Below are 15,079 nucleotides of genomic sequence, written 5' to 3' on the forward strand. Positions count from 1 at the left end.
AGAAGTCAGATTGGGTTTTTTTTTCATTTTGGTTTTTGTTTTTTAAAGCAATTGCACTGATCTATTTATTTTATTTGATAATTGGAGGACAGACTATAAGTACATAGGATGCTTGATTTTTCTCTGTTTCCCCTCTGGTGATTGACAGGGCCATTTGAACTGTTCACATTTTCTCTTTCTCGAAGTGTTTTGGATTTTAACCATTCTAATGTATAGTGTAGAGGTGTATAGTGTATCTAATGTATAGGTATATAGCGGTATCTCGTTGTTTTAGTTTGCAGTTTCCTAATGACATATGATGCGGAACATCTTTTCATATGCATATGTGCCATCTGTGTGTCTTTGGTGAGGTATCTGTTCAGGCCTTTTGCCCATTTTTTAACTGAGTTGTTCATTTTCTTATTGTTGAGTTTTAAGATTTCTTTGTATATTTTGGATAACAGTTCTTTATCAGATATGTCTTTTGCAAATATTTTCTCCCAGTTGCTTGTCTTCTCATTCTCTTGACAGTGTCTTTGGCAGAGCAGAAGTTTTTAATTTTAATGGAATCCAGCTTATCAATTATTTATTTCATGAATTTGTGCCTTTGGTGTTATATCTAAAAAGTCATCACTATACTCAAAGTCACCTAGATTTTCTCTTATGTTATCCTCTAGAAGTTTTATAGTTTTGAGTTTTACATTTGGGTCTATGATCCATTCAAGTTAATTTTTGTGAAGGGTTTAAGGTCTGTGTCTAGATTAATTTTTGGCATGTAGATGTGGAGTTGTTCTAGCACCATTTGTTGAAAAGACTGTTTTTTTTTTCTCCATTGTATTGCCTTTGTTCCCTTGTCAAGGATCAGTTGACTATATTTATTTGAGTCTATTTCTGGCCTCTCCATTCTGTTCCACTGATCTATTTGTCTGTTCTTTTGCCAATACCACACTGGCTTGATTACTGTAGCTTTAGGTAATGTCAGTCCACTGGCTTTGTTCTTGATTTCAGTATTGTGTTGGCTGTTTTTTAATCTTTTGCCTTTCTGTATAAACTTCAGAGTCACTTTATTGATATCCACCAAATAACTTGCTGGGATTTTTATTGGGATTGTTTTGAATCTATAGATCAAGTTAGGAAGAACTGACATATTGACAGTATTGAGTCTTCTTATCCATGAACATAGAATATCTCTCCATTTATTTGGTTCATCTTTGGTTTCTTTCGTCAGAGTTTTGTAGTTTTCCTCATATAGATCTTGCACATATTTTGCTACTTTTACACCTAAGTATCTCATTTTGGGGGTACTAATGTAAATGGTAATATGTTTTCAATTCCAAGTTCCACATGTTCATTGCTGGTATATGGGAAAGCAGATGACTTTTGTATATTAACATTGTATCCTGCAACCTTGCTATAATTGCATATTAGTTTCTGGAGGTCTTATGTGCTGTTGTTGATTCTTTTTGATTTTCTACATAGACAAGGATTTCTTTTTAAAACTTTTTCTTACAACTCCCTCCCATACATTTTATTAGGAACATTTTCAAATATACAAAAAAGTTGAAAAAGTTGTACAGTGAAGATTCATATACTCACCACCTAAATTCAACTATTTACACCTTGCTGTATTGGTTTTATCACATACTGATCAGTGTACCCATCCCTCTATCTATACATCAAGCCATCTTGTTTTTCCTCACAAATTTTTATTGTGAAAATTTTCAAACACACAAAAAAGTTGAGAGAAAAATACAGAGAAAATCCATATTCCCACTCCTTAGATTTAACAGTTATTAACATTTTGTCTTATTGGCTTTATCTGTATCTATATGTATGTGTGTATTTTGTTCTCTGAACCATTTTAAGGTTACATTGCAGATATAGTGGCACTTTATACATTTTATAGTTTATATACATCTTATAGTTTAGCATGCATCTCCTAGAAGTAAAAGCATTCTGATTGGAGAATTTTGAGCAGAGTAATGACCCAATTTGACTTACCTTTTAACAGCATCCCTCTGGCTGCTGTGTTGAGAATAAACTGAATGAGGGAAAGGACTAAGACATGGGAAACCTGTGGTTTAGTAGCATATGGTAGATCATGCTTGATGGCAGCTGGAAGGGAAGTGAGGCTGGAAGGTAATCAGGGGCTGGTGTGAAGGACCTGATGCTGGATTTAGATTTTCTTAATCCTGTATATCAGGATTTCCAAAATATGATGACTTTTTGACTTTTGTTATACCAGTACTCTCACTACTATTTATTTATTTATTTATTTATTTATTTATTTATTTATTTATTTTTGGTGAGGAAGATTGGCCCTGAGCTAATATCCATTGCCAATCTTCCTCTTTTTGCTTGAGGAAGATTGTGACTGAGCTAACATCTGTGCCAGTCTTACTCTGTTTTGTATGTGGGATGCTGCCACAGCATGGCATGATGAGCAGTATATAGGTCCATGCCCAGGATCCAAACCTGTGAACCCTAGGCCACCAAAGTGGAGTTTGTGCATTTAACCACTACACCACCAGGCCAGCCCCTTTGTACTATTATTTAATAAATATTTTTCTTTAAATTTATTTTAAATCACTAACTTAAAGAGAATCTTGTGTCATAAGTAAAAGTATACATGAAATCACTCATTTGGTGGATTTCACTTTTTCTAACACAAAATACTCAATCATTAAAATAAAAAGAACTATTGTGTGTCATCTGAAAAGCCTCATGTGTACTCCCAGGAGTATAGATGCTGTACTTTGGGAAAGACTAGTCATTGAAGGACCTAGTCATTGAAGACTTTTAAGCCAGGGAAAAACATAACCTGAATTTTGTTTGAGAATATTCTGGCAGTTGTATAAAACAAAGATTAGAGGGGAGCAAAATGAAGGCTTAGTTACATGTCACCTATTATGTAACAGTGCTTAGAATATGAAGATAAATGAAGTGGATTGCTGCCACTAAGGAGCCTACAATCTAGTAAGGGAGAGAGAAGTGAGGACAGATCATTGCAGCACAGAGTGGTAGGTACTATGATTACAAGTACGTAATGGTGGCTAAAAGGTGGGCATGATCAGCACTGCCTCAGGAGCTAAGTCTGGGAAGGCCTTACAGAGGAGAAGACACTTCAGCCAGGTTTCAGTGGAGGTGTTTATACTGTGAGTAGACAGCGGATGTACCCGGGAAAAGGAACAGTACGTGTAAAGCATGGCCATGTGCAATGATGGTCATTCATTCAATAAATATTTACTGAACACTTAACTATATACCAGGTCGTGTGCTGAGCCCAAAGAGCAAAGAGACAAAAGATGCAGTCCCTACTCTGAATTATAGTCAATTATAGTGAAAATCATAATGCTGTGTCTTAGGTGTTATTGGTAGAAGTAAGAGTGGGATGCTGTGGGAGTGCACACTAGCTGAGCATATAATTCAGACTGGGTAGCAAAGAAATGGTCTCTCGGATGAATTGTGAAAATGCAGTAGTCTGTGCCAGGACAGAGAGGCGTGAGATCATGTGACATGCTTGGAGGAACTGCAAATGGTTTAGTAGAGTTTGAGAAATGCAGATTTGATCCTAAAAGAATGGAATATTATTGTTATTAAACTGAGGAGTAATAATATCAGATTTGTCTTTAAAAAGATCACCATGTGGTGTGGAGAATGGTTTGAAGGGAGATTAGCTGAATTGCAGAGAAAGCATAGTTTGAAAGCTAATGAATTCATTGTATATGAGAAACGCTGGTGTGGGACTGAGTTAAAGTGACGTAACATGGAAGGCAAGGAGGAGACTGACACAAGAGAGATTAAGGAGTGACAACCAGCAGAACTTGGTGATACTTTGTTGTGGAGGCGTGTCTTACAATTGGGCAATTGTGTGTTAAGACCTGACTTGAGTATGTGAAGGAAGTGAATGTGGACTGTTCTGGAACACATTTTTCTGTAGAATTTGAAGGAACTCTTTCTTAGTCTCAGCTTTCCCATCTACTGAGAACGTTTCCCATCTGCACTGAGGAAGTTGCTCAAAATCCAGAAAGCATTACAAGCTCAAGCAATGTCATAGAAGAAAATCGTGGTGGCTGAAAAAGGAGAGGGACAGAATCTGGGGGAGAAAAGGCTCCAAGCTCATTCACTGATCGATGTGGGAGCAATGGAGGAAGGAGGGGTGTGCTTAGCTTGTGCTCCTCTGGATTTTCTTTGAGAACAGATGCCCTAAAGGAATGGTTCTCAACTGTGTTGCACATTAGACTCCCTTGGAGCTTGAAAAAGCCCTGATGCCTAGTCCACACCCTAGACCGGTTAAATCAGAATCTCTAGGGATGAGGTCCAGGCGTCAGTATTTTTTAAAGCTCCCGGCTTACTCTATTGTGCAGCCGATGTGGAAAACCTAGAGATTTACCTCCTTGGGAACAGAAGCCCTAGAGACTAATTCTTGTTGACTTGGGCACAGATATGTTGACAACCAGACATGCTGGCAAATTAGTCTCGTGGTACAGTAAGCATTTTTAGAGGTATAAACTTATTTAGGGTCCTCAAGTATCATTTATTTTTGAGTGATAATTTAACATTTGGCATCTGGTGGCCTCACATAGCTCATGCTGATCTGAAAGTGTCCGACTGAAGTCCAGAGGCCAACTGTGCACTTAGCGGGGTACAGTTAGATGATTAGAGAGTGCTTTGAGACTCACCAGTGTGACGAATTTAGCAAAAATGTCTATTTAAAATAAATGTCGTACTTGAAAGTGAGTTTTCTAATATTTGATTAATGTTTTACTGTTACAATGTGCAGAACTGTATAGTTCAGGGGAATTATTCTTCCTTCTCCCATTTGTGAAAGATGGTTTGTGATTTCTTGATACAGTTAGAGAAATGTAGCTTCTACAGAGCAGATTATTTTCCTAAATTTAATAGATCTATTTTCTTCTTATTGACCCAAGGATGTACTATTCACAGCAGCCTATAAATGTAATGTGCAATGGTTAAGTTGATTGTTAATGGAGATTCATAACCGGGGCACTTGGGCAAGAAAACCAACCTCTAATCTCTCCTAATTATATTAGTAATATTAGAAATCAGTTATCTTAATTATTTTACACATGTAGCTCTTATTAAAAAATTGCAACAAAGTCCACACTTTTCACAAAAAATAAACGACAATGAAATTCTAGTATATTATAGAAAGAGGGCTATTCCTTCTATTTGGCCAGTTAAGCATGCTTGCAGTCTTTGGTCAGCAAACATTTATGGAGTACCTGTGAGGTGTTCGCACTGAGCTGGGCACTGGAATACAGAGTCATAAGACATGACGCTTTTCTGCCCTTGGGAGCTCGCATAGCGTAGGTGGGGGAGGCAGACAGGAAAGTCCAGTACAGTGAGCAAAGTCAACACAAGCACAGACCACAGGAGAAGCACAAGCTTGGCACTCAGCTGCTTGTTAGGAGATGCAGCGCGCTGCCCTGACTCCACGTGGTACCGGATGCAGTGTGCTGCCCGACTCCGAGTGGTACCGGATGCAGCGCGCTGCCCTGACTCCGCATGGTACCAGATGCAGCGTGCTGCCCTGACTCCACGTGGTACCAGATGCAGTGTGTTGCCCGACTCCATGTGGTAGCCCTGTCTTATAGTCCTGGCCAAATTCTTGCTGCCTACTGGACATTCTGAAATAGAAAGATACATTTTCCCAGTGGTCAAAGACTGCCAATTTATTTGTTGAATTACCGTGTCATCTCTGGATACTTTGCAGGAAACCTAAATAAAATCTATTTCTTAAAAAATAGTCTTCTGAGTAGAAAGGATCAATCAGACAAAGAGCTGGTTTTTTGAGAAGATAAATAAAATTGACAAACCACTAGCCAGACTTACAAAGAAAAAAAGGGAGAAAGCTCAAATAAACAAAATCAGAAATGAAAGAGGAGAAATAACAACAGACTCTGCAGAAATACAGCAGATTATAAGAGAATACTACAAAAAACTATATGTCAACAGAATGGATAACCTAGAGGAAATGGATAAATTCCTGGACTCCTACAATCTCCCAAAGCTCACTCAAGAAGAGGCAGACAGTTTGAACAGACCAATCACAAGGAAAGAGATTGAAACAGCAATCAAAAGCATCCCAAAGAATAAAACCCCAGGACCAGATGGCTTTCCTGGGGAATTCTACCAAACTTTCAGAGAGGATTTAATACCTATCCTTTTCAAGCTATTCCAAAAAATTAGGGAAGATGGAACACTTCCTAACACATTCTATGAGGCCAACATCACGCTGATACCAAAACCTGACAAGGACACCACGAAAAAAGAGAACTACAGGCCAATATCACTGATGCACATAGATGCAAAAATTCTAAACAAAATTTTGGCAACCAGAATTCAGCAATTCATCAAAAGAATCATACATCATGATCAAGTGGGATTCATACCAGGGACACAGGGATGGTTCAACATCCGCAAATCAATCAACGTGATACACCACATCAACAAACTGAGGAATAAAAACCACATGATCATCTCAATAGATGCAGAGAAGGCATTTGACAAGATCCAACAGCCATTTATGATAAAAACTCTGAACAAAATGGGCATAGAAGGAAACTACCTCAACATAATAAAGGCCATATACGACAAACCCATAGCCAACATCATACTCAATGGGCAAAAACTGAACCCCATCCCCCTGAAAACAGGAACAAGACAAGGATGCCCTCTATCACCACTCTTACTTAACATAGTACTGGAGGTCCTGGCCGGAGCAATCAGGCAAGAAAAAGGAATAAAAGGAATCCAAATAGGGAAGGAAGAAGTGAAACTCTCGCTGTTTGCAGATGACATGATCTTATATATAGAAAACCCCAAAGAATCCATTGGAAAACTGTTAGAAGTAATCAACAACTACAGCAAAGTTGCAGGGTATAAAATCAATTTACATAAATCAGTAGCATTTCTATACTCCAGTAATGAACCAACAGAAAAAGAACTCAAGAATACAATACCATTCACAATCGCAACAAAAAGAATAAAATACCTTGGGGTAAATTTAACTAAGGAAGTGAAGGACTTATATAATGAAAATTACAAGGCCTTTCTGAGAGAATTGGATGACGACATAAGGAGATGGAAAGACATTCCATGTACATGGATTGGAAGAACAAACATAGTTAAAATGTCTATTCTACCTAAAGCAATCTACAGATTCAACGCCATCCCAATCAGAATCCCAATGACATTCTTTACAGAATTAGAACAAAGAATCCTAAAATTCATATGGGGCAACAAAAGACCCCGAATTGCTAAAGCAATCCTGAGAAAAAAGAACAAAACGGGAGGCATCACAATTCCTGACTTCAAAACATACTACAAAGCTACAGTAATCAAAACAGCATGGTACTGGTACAAAAACAGGTGCACAGATCAATGGAACAAAATTGAAAGCCCAGAAATAAAACCACACATCTATGGACAGCTTATCTTTGACAAAGGAGCTGAGGGCATACAATGGAGAAAAGAAAGTCTTTTCAACAAATGGTGCTGGGAAAACTGGAAAGCCACATGTAAAAGAATGAAAATTGACCATTCTTTTTCACCATTCACCAAAATAAACTCAAAATGTATCAAAGACCTAAAGGTGAGACCTGAAACCATAAGGCTTCTGGAAGAAAACGTAGGCAGTACACTCTTTGACATCAGTATTAAAAGGATCTTTTCGGACACCATGCCTTCTCAGAGAAGGGAAACAATAGAAAGAATAAACAAATGGACTTCATCAGATTAAAGAGCTTCTTCAAGGCAAATGAAAACAGGATTGAAACAAAAAAACAACCCACTAACTGGGAAAAAATATTTGCAAGTCATATATCTGACAAAGGCTTAATATCCTTAATATATAAAGAACTCTCACAACTCAATCACAAAACATCAAACAACCCAATCAAAAAATGGGCTGGAGACATGAACAGACATTTCTCCAAAGAAGATATACTGATGGCCAATAGGCACATGAAAAGATGCTCATCATCGCTGATCATCAGGGAAATGCAAATCAAAACTACACTAAGATATCACCTTACACCCGTTAGAATGACAAAAATATCTAAAACTAATAGCAACAAATGTTGGAGAGGTTGTGGAGAAAAAGGAACCCTCATACACTGCTGGTGGGAATGCAAACTGGTGCAGCCACTATGGAAAACAGTATGGAGATTCCACAAAAAACTAAAAATAGAACTACCATACGATCCAGCCATCCCACTACTGGGTATTTATCCAAAGAGCCTGAAGTCAGCAATCCCAAAAGTCCTGTGCACCCCAATGTTTATTGCAGCACTGTTTACAATAGCCAAGACGTGGAAGCAACCTAAGTGCCCATCAACAGATGAATGGATAAAGAAGATGTGGTACATATATACAATGGAATACTACTCAGCTGCAAAACAGAACAAAATCATTCCATTTGCAATAACATGGATGGACCTTGAGAGAATTATGTTAAGTGAAATAAGCCAGCAAGAGAAAGATAATCTGTGTATGACTCCACTCATATGAGGAATTTAAAACTATGGACCAAGAACAGTTTAGTGGATACCAGGGGAAAGGTGGGGTGGGGGGTGGGCACAAAGGGTGAAGTGGTGCACCTACAACATGACTGACAAACATTAATGTACAATTGAAATTTCACAAGATTGTAACCTATCAATAACTCAATAAAAAAAAAATAGTCTTCTGGACCAATCTGCTAAGTAAGTGTGTTTTTAAATATTATATATGCAGCTTTCCTTTTTCTTCTCTTTTGTCTGAAAGCCTCACAATAGATACTTCCAAAATTATACTTGCAACAAAAGTTTAGAAAGTGACTTTTGATGACATAGTAAACAATGCTGTCTTGAACTCCAGCAAAGACACAGATCCATCATGAGTTGCTTCAGGGTGAATAATTGACACAAAATAGCCCCAAGGCTTTGTCTTTTAAGTAATGAAAATATTCTTGGTGTTTAATTGTATGTAGCTAATCATTAAAATCAATTTTAAAACTTTTTTTTAGAAAAACAAGTGCTTTCCACAGAGACTTACCAGAGCAACAGCCTGGAAATTCTCAGGCAGGCATCGCTCCTGTTTGCTTCATGACTTCTGTTTCAGTAGGACTTAATAGGTGGTTTTATTCAGTGTTAATGATTACGTTACCTGGACTAGAAATGGGCTAGTCTTATGCATTATACTTGGTGCTCGTGGATTTTGTTCTCTCTAAGTATCAATTCTACACCAAACTGTTGATTCTGCTGTAGTCCTGAAATGCTTATTGTAAATTTCTTTATTGTTGTTTTTACATGTTCTTGATCTATGAGGTGACTGAAGCATAGAATCTTGAAAATGAAAATAAAGAAGCCCTCCTGTGAAGAGCTCATGCAGCCTCCTATAGGACCACTGGAAGAGCCAGAAATAGTTGGCAGTTAGAACACTTCATGTGTTCAGAGCCTCAAATTTTGTACTTTGGTGAGATGCGGTTTTCCTTTCACCCATCACTGTCTATTTGGGAAGATAGGATTAAAAACATATTTGAAATATTACAGCTTCAATAACTGTGTACATATAAGCATAAACATTTGTTGGGGTTGCTAGAAGGAATATTGGGATGATCAGTTAGTCTTTAACAGTGTTCTTATAATAAGTCCATTTGCCAGCTGTAATTAATGTGAGCATCTGTAGCATTTTAAATTAAGAACATCTGGCCAAAAGATAATGCTTGAGTCTAAATCAGTTTACTAATAGTGTATCAGAAATCGGGCTATGATGTGAAACTTTGTGTACGGAATTCTATCCAGAAGTTCTTAGGACTACAATAATATATACCCTGTGTTTTACCACAGAATTATCAATGACATTGTTGATTTCTTCCCCGTAGCTCACTTCTCTTTCTCTGTAAATAAGAATCATAATGTTTCATTGCAAAGGGACTGCCTGAGGACAAGATTATGTCTAAAGGAGGAGATAATCAACATTGGTGGTGGGGGGACTTGGGAGAAGTATTATGCTCTTACTTTTTTCCATTTAGTCTTTATAGGAAACATTAGCAATAGGCCCCAACCTCTGGCAAAGAAAAACAGGTATATCGGGAGTTAAATCGTCACATTTCCACATCAGCAATGTCATCTATCAAGCTATTTGTGTTCTTGATGTTTGTTGTAGGCCATTGCCTTTCTGTGAGAGTTTCTGAATTCATTTCCACAGAGAGTACATGACTTTCTTCTTAGAAAATGAGCTTTTGTTTTCCTTCTGATAAACTTATATTATAAATACCATTTTTTCCTAGAGAGATTTTTTTTTTTTAGCTCAGATCTAGGTAAAAAGTTCAGCTCCAAACTTACTAGCAGTGGAACTTTGGGGAGCGTAATGAAGCCTTGGTGTCTTCTTCAGGTGACTGTGAAAATTAGTAGCAACGACAAAGTACCAAACAGGGCCAGACACACAGGCAATATATGTTGTGCTATCGTTACTCTTACGAGGGATTCATCAGGCTGACCCTGGCAAGGAGAAATTTCCTCTCTGTTCTTGAGGTGCACTGAAGTTTTCCTGACTCTAATTCAAGAGACTGTACCACGGTCTATTTTGGCTTCTTTGGGCTTTTCCATCCTGAGCTCCTCTTTTCTCTGCAGGAACGCTCATTGCTACTGATTTTGGCAGCAACTCCTTTGATAAGATTGTCTATTTTTATACTAATGACCAGAAACATATTCCACGGATTCTATCAGGAAGCAACTTTATTAACTTTATACTTTTTTGAGCTTACATTGATAGCGAAAGAGGAGAGTGGAAAGGAGCCAGACTTTGCTTTAGTTTTGTGATGTGCAAGATCCTAGGTATGATAGGATTAGAAGTGAGATGAGGATGATTTATGTGGCCCTCTTGGCCTCATAGAGCTGAATCTACAAATGGTTTAACAGGTGTAATCTAAGGCAAGAAAATGGGGAAACAGACACCAGCCACTAATATTTTAGAATATTAGAACCTGTAGGTAGATATTTTTTCTTTTGAAATTAGAGCATTGTAAGAGAAAATTGGATGCAAAAATTTTTCCATAAGCAGAGGTGCAATTGTTATCATTACAAGTTAAAATTAAATGTATTTGCCCATTGTCTTTGCCTCCACTAGAATGTAACCTTTCTTAAGGGTAAGGATTATTATTGGTTTATTTACCCTAAATCACAAGCATGGAAAACAGTAAGTGTGTGATAAATATTTGTTGAGTGAAATTATAAGCAGGGCTTAGGAATTATTTTTCTGCCAGAGGTTCATTCATATGCTGTTGAGGTTAGAATTGACATTCTGAAAGTATAAAGACCCAACTGGTCAATAGGTTCCTCCACATCCCAGTAGGGTGGTTGTAATGTGAGAGAAGAGAAGAAATTCTCTACATCATGGGCATCTCTCCCAGATTAGAATAACATCTTAAGAGAAAGGAAAAATCTTAAGAAAGGCACAGAAAAATCAAGGAAATTTTTGAAGAGCATCCAGTAATTCCATGAAGTGGTAGGGAAAGGATGTTGGCTGTGGAGAGTACGAAGCCATTAAAATGGTTACAGTTTCAGTAATAACAACGTAAGCCTGAAAGCCTTGGTTCTGAGCCCACAACATGGTCGTTATCAAATTGCTTTATTCATTTAAATGTTCATTCCCCTGCCTGCCCTTGAACTTCCAGCCTAAGGCTTTCTCTCTGCAGGGTTTTCAGCGTGCTGACACGAGGCTTTGCCTCTGCAGATTGTCACAGGTGTTCCCCATGCCCCCTCTCACCACGGAATAAAGAGAAACAGACAATTCTGTCTTGGAGATCGAAAATCTCCCAGAGAGAACCCCTGGCAGCTGGAATCCAATTTCTTGATGTTTCTGAAACTGGAATCTGTTAGAACTCGAGAGTGCCGGAGGATAATGGGCTCCTGCTGCTAACCAAACACTCAGATAAAAAGCACGGAGGTGCCTTGGCCAAGCAGAAACCAGTCTTTTCATAAAACCCTGGGCTTCTGAGCACATCCTCTAGTAATCCTGTGACTCACAGCTCACGGCCGTGGCTCTGTGGGTTTTTCCCCCTTTAAAGGTCTTGATGAGGCCACTTCCTTTCTTCTTTGTATTTGAGAAATGTGTGATTTAGGCTGCTTCAAAGTGGAACTTGGGTTTCCATTGCCTCATTGGCATCTTGCACCCATTGTTGGCCCAGTTGTCCCATCTGGTCTGTCTTGTGGTTCCAATCAGTGAGAGTCAAAGGTGGCGAGAGAAGTCTCATGCTCATGCGCACCTATAACATCAAGTTCAAAAGTGCAGTCATGACCTTGTCTTCTCATTTTCGAAATCTGTGCTCAGCTGTTTCAAACTTCTTGTGTCCTTGTTAAGAGTGGCCATTTAGAAATCACTGAATCCTTTCCCTATAGTGGTCAGAAGCAGCCAATTTATGGTAATTTGGACGTAAGTGCCAACGGGAAAGGTACATTATTCAGGCCACTTTGGCTGCAAGTGACAGAAATGCAAAGCAGGGTTTAAACAAAAAAGGACTTTACCAGCTCATATAACTGAACATTCAGGCAGAGCTGGATCCAGGTAGGTACTCAAATGATGTCGGGAACCTGGTTCTCTGTCCCTGACTTCCCTCTGTATTGAGTGCAAGCTTTTACCACATGGTGGCAAGAAAACTCCAAGTTCACATGGGCCTAACAGCCTAAGATCCTAGAGGAAGCATGTACATTCATCCCAGTGGCATAGCAAAAGGCCCCAGGTGGACCCTGAAATGCTCTGCGTGAGTCACGTGCCCATCCCTGTAGCCTGGGCTGGAGTCCTTTGAACAGGTCTGGGCGTGTGTCACCTTGGGGGTGGGCGTAAGGGAGTCAGCCTCCACTGGATCTTTAGGACTGAGACAGGCTTACTTTGCAAGAGGGGAGAGGATTTTCTTAAAGGACGGAATGCTGGGAAGACAAAACACCCCGTAGCCCCAGAAATGAGATTTTTCTATAGATAGTTTGAGTGAGGCAGAAGTGTAAGCCACATCCCGACACCACCCTTGGCACCTCTGTTACTTCTAGAGGCTACGGTCAGTATGTATTGCATGGTCCAGCCTATGATCCAAGACTCTATGGTTGTCTCAGAACCCAGAAAGTAGCCGCAGAACAGCAAAGGGTGGGTAAGTCAGAATCAGTCACTTCTTGGACCCAGTAGGACTTGAGGTGAAGGGTGGACTTGTGGAGCAGTCAGGAGGGATGGCCATAGCTGACAAATGCAATCTGATCCAGAGCACCAAGGACATTTCCTTGCGGGTTGGAGGTTTTGCACATGATTTTAGGCAGAGGCCTTCTAATTAACACCTACTTATCCTTCAGAACTTAGCTCAAATAGTACTTTCCAGAGGAGCCTTCTCTGGGCTCACTTGGCAAGAGTAGGCCAGACTCTCTGGCTATGTGCTGCATCTAATATCTTGTGCTTTTCCATCACAGCTCTTTTCACAGTCATCTTATGTCATCCTATGTAAATCAGTCTTATGTGTGATTATTTGGTTAAGACCTCTCTCCTGCACTAGGAGGTAAGCTCCATGAGGGTAGGACCTCTATCAGTTTTGCCTACCATTGAGTACCTCATACTTAGCTCAGGGCCTAACACATTGGTAATCACACAGTGCCTATTTTTTTTTTAGATGAATGAATGATACATAGGTTCTGGTAATAGCAACTGGTTTTAGTATGAAAATGTAAACAAACTTCCTCCTCTTCTTGTATCGTGAGTTTGATCTTTTCACTTATTTCTACTTGGCTGAATTAATGAGGTGCTATTTTAGATAGCCCAGGTAACCAAAAAGAAGCTGCAGACTAGATAATCAGCCCCTGAAGAATCAGCGGCCCCCTTTTACTGCAAATGATTTACATGAACAAATATGATCCATCTGGACTATAATCAAGAGCCATAGGAACCTTTGGGCTTAATGGAAGTTCTTGGTGGAAAACCAGGCCATGTCACTTGTAAATATTATTATTAACCCTGGTTTCCTCTCAAAACCTCTAATTGTGTTGAATAGAAGTAAATTCAGTAATAAAAGTGAATGCTCAACTCCCATCACTGTTTAAAATCCGTTGGAGGGTCATTTCAAGACTAGAGTATTATGAGTGTGTAGATGAGCAGCCCCTGTCCTCCTGGGCTCTGCACGTGGTCCTTCTCTGTAGCCGTAGCTCTTCTCACGGGGCCTTGTGATCATGGGTTTACATATCAGCCTCCTCTAGCATGAGAACCTGAAAGGTGGGGATTATTCAATTATTCAATTATATGAAAGAATCAAAATTATTTGATAAACTTTGTTACTTTTTAAATGGGTTCAATAGATAGCAAAACTTTTCTGAAACCTTTTGTCATATAGCTTTAAGCTGATAAGAAAAGAAACCACTGGAGAAACTATGTCTTAAATCTTTTTTTTCCCTAGTACAACTTCGGTCTTTATGATGCTGTGTTTAATTTGACTTGCCTGGTCCTGCTGGGCATTGCCATGATTCCGATTCTGGTTGGGAGCCCATTCTCAAGGAGGAACAAGACAGGCTATGCAGAGGCTCTTTAAGGTCAATGCCGGCTGTCATGAGATGCAGACAAAATGTCAGTCGTTTGTCTCTTCTTACAGAGTTTACATTATATCAGAAGGCAAAACTGTTCTTTAGAACCACTAATTTGTTTAGAAAACAAAACAAACAAAACAAAAAACCCAGCATGTTTTAGGCTTTTTGACTCTGTAATAAGAAAGTTATGAGGTAAGGCCTGTCTGTTGGTTGTTTCCACGTAGTTTTCTAGACCGGGACACAGCCTGCCACTCTCCACCCTTGGATGCTGCGTGAGTTGCTTTGGACTTCTGGGAGCTCACCTGTCTGTGTATGCCACTTCTTTTTATGTTTTTAAGCTTCCTATTGATTCTTTGACTGATTTTATTAATAAGATAGCCTTTTTTTTCCTTTTCATTGAGTACGACTGCATCAACATCATCTGTAGACTCTCCTGTGATTAATAGTGGTCAGATTTGGGAAATTCAGGGACCAGGATAAGAGAACTCATATAACCCGGATTTCTGTGGCTGACCGCCTCAGTTGTAGGGCTCTGGTTG

The 15,079-nt window shown here is 39.1% G+C and overlaps 1 long non-coding RNA gene across 1 annotated transcript in view; it reads left to right on the plus strand.

Moving 5' to 3' along the window:
- LOC124242210 (uncharacterized) overlaps nt 1–15,079 on the plus strand; it is a 32,964-nt gene that overhangs the window by 8,890 nt on the left and 8,995 nt on the right. The window lies entirely within an intron of this gene.

This window comes from Equus quagga, chromosome 7 (assembly GCF_021613505.1).
Source record: "Equus quagga isolate Etosha38 chromosome 7, UCLA_HA_Equagga_1.0, whole genome shotgun sequence".
Lineage (NCBI taxonomy): Eukaryota > Metazoa > Chordata > Mammalia > Perissodactyla > Equidae > Equus > Equus quagga.